Source organism: Sapajus apella, unplaced genomic scaffold, assembly GCF_009761245.1.
Source record: "Sapajus apella isolate SASKATOON/1434 unplaced genomic scaffold, GSC_monkey_1.0 scaffold6, whole genome shotgun sequence".
Lineage (NCBI taxonomy): Eukaryota > Metazoa > Chordata > Mammalia > Primates > Cebidae > Sapajus > Sapajus apella.
Window position 1 is genome coordinate 80,256,255 of NW_022436946.1, and position 11,836 is coordinate 80,268,090.

Genomic DNA, 11,836 nt, shown 5'->3' on the forward strand with positions numbered 1-11,836 from the left:
GTGTGTGTGTGTGTGTGTGTGTGTATATATATATATACACATATATATTTATATACATATATGTGTGTATATATATGTGTATATATGTATGGAGTTTGTATTATGACATCATATTATGTCATGACATATATGTCATGCTATATATCGTAATATTTCATGTTGTTTCTGTTCCTGTAGAAACACTATTCTAGAGTCCTTTTTCAAATTTCTCAATTCTTCAAACTTCATTTATATTATAAACATAAGTCACAAAAAATTGTCAATAAAATTATTTTTATGTTTTGTTACCTGACAGCTTTATAGTTCTTTCAAATTTCTTGAAACGAAGAATTAGGAACAACAAGAATTTTACAGAAATTTTTAACGTGTTCATTATACTTATTTACATTCCACTATCTGAGAAAAATACCAAAAATATCTATTGAACTCAGAAAATGACTAGTACATATAACTTATACACATTCACATAAAAACATTTTAAACTTTTCTTTTTAAATTTAATTTTAAGCTCCAACATACATGTGAAGCATGTGCAGATTTATTATACAGGTAAACATACATTATGAACATTTGCAGCACCTATCAACCAATTACCTAGGTATTATGCCCAGCATGCATTAGCTATTTATTCTGATGTTCTCCCTCCCCCTACCCTACTGTGACAGGCCCAATTGTGTGTTGTTCCCACCCTGTGTCCACATGTTCTCTTTTTTCAGCTCCCACTTATAAGCGAGAGCATGTGGTGTTTGTTTTTTTTTGTTCCAGTGTTACTTTGATAAGGATAATGGTTTCCAGCTTTATCCATGTCCCTGCAAAGGACTTGATCTCATTCCTTTTTATGGTTACAGAGTATTCCACAGTGTATATGTACCCCATTTTCTTTATCCTGTTTATCATTGATGGGGATTTGGGTTGATTCCATGTTTTTGCTATTAAGAATAGTGGTGTAATAAACATACACATTCATGTAACTTTATAAAATAATAATTTATATAACTTTATATATATATATCCAGTAATGATACTGCTGGGTCCAAGAGTATTTCTGGTTCTAGGTCATTGAGGAATCATCATGTTGTCTTCCACAATGGTTGAACTAATTTACACTCTCACCAACAGTGTAAAAGTGCTGCTGTTTCTCCATAGCCTCACCTGCATCTGTTGTTTCTTGACTTTTTAATAATCACCATTCTGACTGGCGAGAGATGGTATCTCATTGTGGTTTTGATTTCCATTTCTCCAATGATCAGTAATGTTGAGCTTGTTTTCATATGTTGTTGGCTACATAAATGTCTTCTTTTAAGAAGTGTCTATTTATTTCCACAGTTTTTAATGTTTGTTTATTTTTTCTTTTCTCCTGTGAACTTGTTTAAGTTCCCTGTAGTTTCTGGATATTAGACTTTCGTCAGATAGATAGATTGCAAAATTTCCTCCTATTCTGTGGGTTGTCTCTTCACTTTTCTTCAAAATAAATAGCTGCTTTTGCTCTGCAGAAGCTCTCTAGTTTTCCATATGTTCATTTTTGCTTTTGTTACAATCGCTTTTGACATTATTATTATTAAATCTTTGCCCATGCCTATATCTTGAATGGTATTGTGTAGATTTTCTTCCAGGGTTCTCATAGTTTGGGGTTTTATATTTAAATCTTTAATCCATCCTGAGTTAATTTTTGTATAAGGTGTAAGGAAGGGGTCCAGTTTCAGTTTTCTGCATATACCTAGCCAGTTTTCCCAGTACCATTTATTAAATAGGGAATCCTTTTCCCATTGCTTGTTTTTGTCAGTTTTTCAAAGATCAGATGGTTGTAGATGTATGGTATTATTTCTGAGATCTCTATTCTGTTCTGTTGTTCGATGTGTCTGTTTTTGTACCAGTACCATGCAGTTCTGTTTACTGTAGCCTTGTATTATAGTTTGATGTCAGATAGTATGATGCCTTCAGCTTTGTTCTTTTTGCTGAGGATTGTCTTGCCTATATAACTCTTCTTGGTTCCATATGAATTAAAAAATGTTTATTTCTAATGCTGTGAAGAATGTCAATGGTAGGTTAATGGGAATACCATTGAATCTATAAATTACTTTGGGGAGTATGGCCGTTTTCACAATGTTGATTCTTCCTATCTGTGAGTGTGAAATGTTTTTCCATTTGTCTGTGTCCTCTCTGATTTCCTTGAGCAGTGGTTTTAGCTCCCCTCGAAGAGGTTCTTCACTTTTCTTGTTAGCTGTATTTCTAGATATGTTATTCTCTTTGTGGCAATTATGAATGAGAGTTCATTCATGATTTGGCTCTCTGCTTGTCTATTGTTGGTGTATAAGAATGCTTGTGGTTTTTGCTTATTGCTGTTTTATCCTAAGACCTTGCTGAAGTTGTTTATCAGCTTATGAAATTTTGGGGCTGAGACTATGAAGTTTTCTATATAAAGGATCATCCCAACTGCAAACAGAGACAGTTTGATTTCCTCTCTTTCTATTCAAATACCTTTTTTAATTTCTCCTGCCTGATTGTCCTGGATAGAGCTTCCAATACTATGGTGAGATGGTGAGATGGCATCCTTGTCTTATGCCGGTTTTCAAGGGAAATGCTTCCAAGTTTTTCACATTCAGTATGATATTGGCAGTGGGTTTGTCATAAATGGCTCTTATTACTTTTATTTAAAACATTTTAAACAATATGCTCAGAAACAATATTGAAATTTAATTGAAATACTGTATTTATACCCTTTCCCTGTTTAAAATAAAATGTTTTGATAAAATGTTTATTATATGCCATGTCTTAAATGTATTTTTGTTAATCATTGAAACTCCAGTTTCAGCTTTTCAAGTCTTCTACACTTGCAACTCCAAAACTAGGCCTTGAATGTGCTGCATCAGAATCACCTGAGAGCTGGTTAGAAATATAAAATCTCAGGTTCTAGCTGAGATATACTAGAATCGAATTGAGGGACTATGTTAATGGGAAAAAAACTTGTCCTTCCAGGTCCACAAGGGGCATGGTTTCAAAGGCAAGAACTTCCCAGTGCCATGTGTCCATCCACTTCCCCATCCAGGAAGCTAGAGTTCTTTGTCTAACTTTCCTGCCTGCCTAGATAAAATTTCAAGTGTACTCCTTTGTTTATAAGAAGCCAGTGAAAAACTCTGGGAGGAAGGGTCTCTATTCTGGGCCAGACAGCAAATCCAGAATCAGAGTCCAAGATCAATCACTGCAGAGGAAGTTTGAAAAAACTCCTCTCACTGGACAAGAACATGAATGGGGCAGGAATAACTTCAAAGTTAAAACTCCACTGCAACTTACCTGTGCAGATTTCCCTCTCTGGATTCCCCTCCCACAACAGCATGGGAGCTCTCTCTACTTCTCTTTCTCTCTCTGCCTAGTAAATCGCTCTCCGCAAAACTCTTTGGGTTCAGTATTTACTTGATTGGCAAGCTCACTGTGCCACCAGGGCCTCTTCCCCATTTGTGGGAACCTCTGACACATCAGGAAAAGAATTGGATGGGGAGGGAGCTCAGTGTGTCCCCCTCCTGATCAGGGAATTGGAAGCCTCTTCTGGATGCCTCCATGCTCTCTGCTTTCCCCTGTGTCCCAGGACCCAGTTACAGAATTGCATTTAACAAGATTTACTGAAGCTTGAGAATAGGCTTAAAAGCAAGAACAAGGTGATGTTGATTTTTGGTGGCCATAGGCTCTTGGCCCCATGTAGTTTCCCTAAAAATTATTGACATAAGGCAGATTGATTAATAGAAGAAAAGTCATACAAATTTATTTAAAATATATGCATAGGAGTCTTCAGAATTAAGACTCAACTTCTCAGTAACTTACAGAAATTTATGTATCATCCTGAGGCAATTAAAGTATGCAGAATCAGAACATAGCCAGAAACAGGTAAATCAAGTTCAGTGGCAAGACAAGTTAATAGAGAAAGGAAGAAGCTGGGTAAGCCAGGTGGCCTTGTTATGTAGGTGAAATCTCCCTTAGAGAGAATAGATAATAAATGTTTCTTTTTAGACTTTAAAGGGCATCAAACTCTCAATCTTTCCTGGATCTAGGGAAAGAAATAAAAAGGGGAAGGGGGCATTTCTGCATTATTGGAGATTCTCTATAGATGCAATTTTTTTTTCCAGTTAAGAGAGTTTTGCAAGGCCATTTTGTCAAAATGGCCAAGTGTTAACCATTTCAAAACATGTCAAAGAAATATAGTTCAGAGTAAAATATTTTAATTTCCTTCATTCCCACTCTGAAACTTAAGCTTCACATATTAAAACCCAAGCTGTTAACTTTAGAGAAATTTGAATTAGAGGTTGCTACTGATAAAGATTTAGAAAGATAATTTAAGATAGAAAAAAGAGCAAATTTAAGCATATTGTCCTATATCTTCTTTAGTCATCTCTTAGAACTGAGAATAAATTAGTTCATTTATAAAACAATATCCCATTCCAGGACTTGGTATTGCAGATAGGCTAGGCCTCTATACATGACGTAAGGAATCAAATCTCTAGTATGAGGCATTTCTAAAGGAACAGAAAAAAATAGAACAAAGCAACAACAAAGGTTAACATCTGGAGTAGTAGGTATATAGACTAGCTTTTCTAGAATCTCTGAGTCATCTTCAAATTGCAGTGGCAATTTGACAGATTCGTCTGGATTCATGTTCAAACCAGGCATTCAGGTGAATTTTCTGAGACCTTCATACATTAGCAGGCAGGCACAAAGATTGTCTATATACATAAGTTGCTATATCATTTCCCAAAGTTTAAATTGTCTAGCAGGACTTTAAGAATAGCACAGTTTTAATTTCTAGTGATGTCAAGTCAGAAAAATGTGAGAAAAAAATTAAGATGTTAGTTTGGAGACTTATAGCTGGAAAAATATTCAGGATACATTTCATATTCAGGATTCAGTCCAAGAAAAGCATAAAAAAAGATAACAACGTAGATTCTAATAACAGGTATATCATAGTTTCTTTAGATACATAATGTTTTTGTCTCCAATGCTTCCATTAAAGACAAAACGATACTAAGATCAATTTATTTGGCAAATAAAGTCTAGTCCTTTATATGTGGACTGATTATTTGCATAAAGTGCAGAAAAAACAGTTTTTTGACATATCCTTTAAAAAACTGGTTTTGCTGGAACATGATTTTCTTTTCTTTTTTTTTTTTTTAAATAAGGAATCTCAAAATATACCTTTTAAAAGAGGTAAGCCCAAACAAAGATCTACTTGTGACTGCAGATGTTGGTATGAATTTGGTGAATTCTTTTCTTCTTGACATTGCAAGACAATTTGTGGTTCCTAGGCTTGTCAGAAATTGGCATTCTTTACATACCACTGACCAAAAATCCTATAAAAACAAGATAGAAGTACTGTTTACTAAGGAGATTTTACCAGCTCTATATATCAGCCTCAAGTCATCATGCAGTTGGCTTTTATCTGAAAGCATGCTATTCTAGTCAAAGCCTTGGTAAAATGACCAGTATCTCAATCTTTTTATTTTACAAAATAAAAAGATTCTTATTAAACTTATTCAAATAACTATTATGCTTTGAGTTAAGAATACTCACAAATAATTGCCAAATTTTATAGAAATCCAATAGAAATAAATATGCTTGAAAATTGCTCACGAGTATATTTTACTCAATTGTTAAAAGTTATAAATAGCTTAAAAGAAAAAGACAGTTTTCTTGACTCTGAAAAACAAAACAAAAAGAATCAACATTTTAAACAAAAACGTTATAAAAAGATTCTATATTTGTGAAAAGAGAAGAAAATTTGAGGCACCAGTTCACTGAGCCAAAAGGAAAAAGTTAAGCTGAATGCAGTCATGGAAGCAGCTTCCTTTCCTTTTGTTACTAAGCAAATAGCTACAGATAAAATGATAAATATTTCCGCAAGTAGCTACTCTATGTTCACTTCAGCTTGTAAAAAGTGCTGATGTACTGAGTGTGAGACAATACATAATTGACCATTCTTCTGCTTGATCCCCTTCTCTTGAAATGTGTAGATTCAGTAATGTGACCATACCTTGCATCCAACCCCTCCAACTCACTTCTCCCCTTTAAATACTGAAGCCCTCAAAATTATCTTTGGAGAAAAAGGCACAGATCTCTCTGGGCATGTGCTTAACGTTGGCAAAATTAACTTCTAAATTGACTGAGACCTGTCTCAGATACTTTTTGGTTTACAAATTGGCAACCAACAGAGGAGACCCTGGTGGAGGTAATCCTGACCTTTGACAAATCTTCTATTGTTTTTTGGTATCATCCTAAGCTATTTTTATTGATCAAATCAAGAGGAAAATTTGCCGAGACCTGGGAGCTCCCCTCTCTAGAGAATCCTGGGTTCCACAAATTTGTTTGAGATCTAAGATTTATTTTACTGTACAACACCTTTTCTAAAGTTTAACTTGATTCCAACAAGAAAGGAAAGTTTTCCCACTTCAGTGATGATGGAGAACAGGCAAACTCTTTTTGGAGTTTCAGCTAACTTCCAACGTGGAAGGTGAATTGGAATTTTTTCCTGTTTATAAGATGGTAGAGAGCTGTCTACAGTCTGGGCCCAATTCCTAGACAAGTAGCTGAATTGGGGACTTTTCTGGAAATTGTCTTTAATGACTAAAATTTAAGATTAAAAACCAGTTGGTCTTAACTTCTCCTTATCATTAGAGCTCTCAGTAATCATATAAATTGTAATTTTTTTTCTTAATTGTATTTTTGTATATTTGTTTGCTTTGTTGTTGTTTTTTGTTTTAGTCTTTTTTCAATTAAGTTTGAACAACTCTGACTTGATTAAATCTGAAATAAAGGTCCAAATAATGCAGAGCAAGGCCTCTGAATTGGCTAGATTCTCTCAGCCAGAAATAAATAAAATAAAATAGACAGAAAAATAGGGAAAAATGGCCAGTGAAAGGCCAAAAATGGAAAAAAAGATTGTGATGACCAAAGGGGCTTTATTTACTTTACAACCCTACCTATTCCTAGTCAAGCCAAATTGAAAGAGCAATAGAGTTTTGCCCATGCTGTATTCCGGTAGCTAAGACTCTGCCCTTTTTTCACCAAGACAGCCTTGGTTTGGTTCCTAAATCAAGTTATTTCTGGTTTGGTATTTGGGTTAATTTAAAAACAGTAGCAGTTTGTCACAGCTAAAATATACTAATAAAAGATTTAAAACGAGATATAAAATTTATATATCCTTTCATATTTTATTTATTTATTTTATTTTATTTTAATTTTTAAACAGAATCTTCTTCTGTTGCCCAGGCTAAAGTGAAATGGTGCGATCATGGCTGACTTACAACTTCTATCTCCCAGTTTCAAGCACTTCTCCTGCCCCAGCCTCCCAAGTAGTTGGGATTACAGATGCCCACCACCACATGGCTAATTTTTGTATTTTTAATAGAGATGGGGTTTCACCATGTTAGTCAGGCTGGTCTTGAACTACTGACCTCAGGTGATCCACCCACTTCGGCCTCTCAAAGTGCTGAGATTACAGGCATGAGCCGCTGTGCCCAGCCCTTAAAAGTCAATGGTAAAAGTAAGCCGATATCCTAGCTCTGTGTGTGCGTGTGTATTTAAAAAGGTCTTTATGCTTATTTCCTCTTTTAGGATCTTGTTTTTTAATTAGTTTCTTTTTCCCTCTGTTGACTAAATTCTGTTCTTTCCATTTTCTTCATCTTGTCTCTCCTTCTTGCCATTCTCTGCTGCATGAGAGGTCTAAAATAATTCTATTAGCCTGAGATTCCTTAAAGAAAAGAGAAGACAACAGACTCCTTTTTGGGGAAAAATCTATTTTTCCTTTTGTTATCCCAATGGTATAAATAGACAAGCTTCTCTCAGATTTAAACTGCTAGTTTTTGTACTACATTGCCTGATTTTTTGACTAAAATAGTTATTACAACAGGAGCTGCTCTTGGGTGTTTAATAAATGTCATGATATAGATACTTAGAGAATTGTCTTTATAACACAGTGCACACTGCATGGCCTAATTCTATGAGGTGTCTTTTTGGAGATCCAGGATTCAGTGTGGCATCTGCCCAGAGCTTAGAGGTCCAATTAAAATTAGAGAGTAAACTAAAACCTACAATTCTGAAAGAAGTTGGTCTTTACATAAAATCCTATGGTAGATTTCTATAATTTTATGTTTGACTTGGCATTCATTTTTAATCTCCCCCTAACATACCAGAATTTCTCTTCATACTTTGAGATGTAAATTTAGCTATCTGAATTTCAACTAAGAGTTGTTCAGTTAGTATGCAAATTTAGGGCTATCTAGCTGACAATAGCCCAGGGTAATGAAACAGGTTATCAAGATATTGAGTCTAAAATAGGAAAAATGCGGGGACTTATGAATCTATGAGATCTACTTTTACCTGTGTGTCTAAAATATCTATTTATTTATGTGCTTTGTATATGTCTAAGTACCAAAAATGTATTAAAAGATTATTTGGCTTAAAGAAAAAACACTTAAATACTTTTCAGAAAAATAGAGACTTAAGTGTATATAGCTTTTTCATATTCATATGACTTAAGTATATCTTTAACAAACAAGCTGATTTTATAATTTTTGGTAAAATAAAATTAAAAATGTCCTCAGATGTAAAACATACATTATTTTCAGATATATTGGTCAAGTAGTTTTATATTTATCTCTGCTAGATAATATAAGGTGTCAAAATTTGGCATGGGGATTATAAATCTATAAATGCAGCCCCAAAGATAATTATCCTTGTTTATATATGTTTTTAATAAATAAGGCCTCTAATATTGTGGATTTAATAAAAATAGCTAAATTCTGAGTTACTGGCAAAAAAAAAAAAAAAAAGAAAAAAACAAAAACATTTATTGAACCTGAAGTTCCTCCCTTAGGTAAACACCTGAAATTCACAGGCTATAAAAGTGGTTAACAGGAAAACAAATATCAATGATTCCTCTCACAGTTTTCATAGGTAATCTAGGTAAGCTATTAAAAAAAAACATTAATTAGGCAAATGTAATGAAATACATTCTGAATATAATTCTGTAATTTAGAATCTAAGGTTATATTAAATTATATATTATGTACTTATTAAATGTCTAAGTCATTTCCAATTTTTTTTAATTCATAAAGAAAAATTTTTTTTTTTTTTTTTACAATTCTAGAGCTTAGATGTTCAAAATAAATGTACCAGTTGATTTAGTGTTTGATCAGGGCTGCTCTCTGCTTCCAAGATGACACCTGTAACTTGTCATCACACAGCAGAAGATGAAAGGGCAAAAATGGCCTTAGTAGTTCCCTCATTTTTTTTTCCCATACTTTATGTTCTGAGTTACATGTACAGAATATGCATGTTTGTTACATCAGTATACCTGTGCCAAGGTGGCTTGCTATACCCATCAACCAGTCATCTACAGTAGGTATTTCTCCTAATGCTATCCCTCCCCTAGTCCCCCACCTCCCAATAGGCCCCAGTGTGTGATGTTCCCCTCCCTGTGTCATTGTGATATCATTGTTCACCTCTCACTTATGAGTGAGAACATGCAGTGTTTTGTTTTCTGTTGTTGTGTCAGTTTGCTGAGAATGATGGTTTCTAGGTTTATTCATGTCCCTGTAAAGGACATGATCTTATCTTTTTTTATGGCTGCATAGTATCCATGGTATGTATGTGCCACATTTTCTTTATCCAACCTGTCATTGATGGGCGTTTGGGTTGTTTCTAAGTCTTTGCTATTGTGAACAGTGCTGCAGTAAACATATGTGTGCATGTGTCTTTAGAGGAGAACTATTTATAATCCTTTGGGCATATACCCAGTAATGGGATTGCTGGGTCAAATGGTATTTCTATTTCTAGATCCTTGTGGAATCACAGCCCTGTCTTCCACAATGATTGAACTAATTTATACTCCCACCAACAGTATAAAAGCATTCCTATTTCTCTATATCCTCTCCAGCATCTGTTGTTTTCTGACTTTTTAATGAATACTTTTGAAATATTGTGTTTTTATTTAAGGAAAAATTGGCCAGGTATCATGGCTCATGCCTGTAATCCCAACATTTTGGGAGGCTGAGGAGGAACACATCACCTGAGTTCAGGATTTTGAGACCAACATGGTGAAACCCCATCTCTAATAAAAATACAGAAGTTACCCAGGTATAGTGACTTATACCTGTAGTCTCAGCTGCTAGGGAGGCTAAGGTAGAAGGATTGCTTGAACCTGGGAGGCAGAGGTTGCAGAGAGCTGAGATTGCACCACTGCCCTCCAGCCTGGATGACAGGGCAAAAAATATATATATTTCATTTAACTTGAAGGTCCTTTAAAAGGTTATTTCTAGAACAGTATAAGTGGAACCAGTAAATAAGAGACATGTAAAAACAAAGTTGTAAATGTAAAGTAGTTGGGGTAAGAATTTTAATAAGAAAAATTTTATATAAGGAAGAATCTTGTATGATAAACTTTTGTGCTAAAATAAAATTACTAATTATTTAGGAAAGAAGGAGACTTAGGATAAAATTGGCAGTCTAAGCATGTTATGAAAGATTTGTGTAAGTTGTAATGAGATTTGTAAATAGAGGATTCATGGGGGGAAAAAGACGTTATGTGGTCGAATTGGCTATAATTTAAGAAAAGTATTTATAATAGTTTAGAGATTGGGCTTTGACATTAAAAATACACCAACATACTAATGAATTGATAAGGAAAATAAAATTTCCTTAAGATTGATTTATCCTTAATAAATTTAAGAGATTTTAATTTTTTTAATCCAAATTTCATCTTTTATTGCATCTCACTGTTTTCAGCTGTCTCTCCCTTTTGAGAAGGTGTGAGATAATAGCTCTCTTTCAACTTTTTGGTTAGCTCCTGTAATTTTTTTTTCTCTCAATCTCTAAATCTTGTTGTGGCCTGGTGCTGAAAATATTTTATCTTAAAGGTTTAAAGGAAATGTTTTCTTCTTATGTAATATTCTGTGATCTTGAATTTAGATTGTTCTATAAAACTGAAAACTTTACTTGTAACCCAGGAGACAATCTTTCTATATCTAACTAATAAAAGTACCATTTTCATTAGCTTTGACCTGTAGATTATCTAAATGGACTGCCAACAGAGAAAAACAATAAAACTGGAGAATTTTATTTTTTTGACTTTTGGTAACTGGCCTAACAAACAGATTTTATGTTTTATCAAAATAATTTGTATGTCATTGCTATTAAGTTTTTATTTTCTTAGGAAGCCTGAGATAAAAACAGTTCTAAAATTAAGGTTATCACATCCATGTAACTTTCTTTATGGCTTTTAAAGTATTTATGCTGATTAGTTATAGGACTTTGACTCCTGGGTCTAAAAGAGACAAATCCTGCTAAATCTTAAGCATTGACAGCAGTTAAAGACTAACCTTTAGATCCATGTGAAAATGACAATCAAAATAAACTGCACCCATGAGACAGGAGGATAGAACTTAAAACTATTCCAACTCCTCTAGGGACAGGTACTATTGCAGAGGAGGTGGGCATATGAGATTGTAAGGAGTGATCTTGGGAGATAAACGTAGGGCAGAGTTTCTCCATAAATTAAACATTAACATCCAGGCACACTGATGCAAGACGAACATCTGGGTCCCTGTGTCAAATTGACAAGATTTTCTTGGAGCATCAACCCCCTTGTAAATAAGTAATTATAAAAGGTCAAAAAGTTTGCAGAACTTTAAATTTAACAGATTGTTTATAAGGTTTGGGAGACAGATTTAATTGTTCTTATGCTGTGTTTATTAAGGGTTATATTTTAGGAAATTAAGACTCCCATCAAAGAATAAAGGATTTTGCCTTTTGTTTGAATTCCTTGTTTTGCCACTTTGGCTAAATGAATAACGTT

At 34.1% G+C, this 11,836-nt stretch overlaps 1 long non-coding RNA gene across 1 annotated transcript in view; it reads right to left on the minus strand.

The window, feature by feature from the left end:
- Window positions 1-11,453, minus strand: part of LOC116549778 — an 18,530-nt gene extending 7,077 nt beyond the window's left edge. The window contains exons 1-2 of the long non-coding RNA XR_004268061.1: window positions 11,361-11,453; window positions 3,350-4,505 (exon numbers count right to left, since the gene is read on the minus strand). This is a non-coding gene — a long non-coding RNA (uncharacterized LOC116549778). The remainder of the gene's footprint in view (window positions 1-3,349; window positions 4,506-11,360) is intronic.
- Window positions 11,454-11,836: the final 383 nt, after the last annotated feature.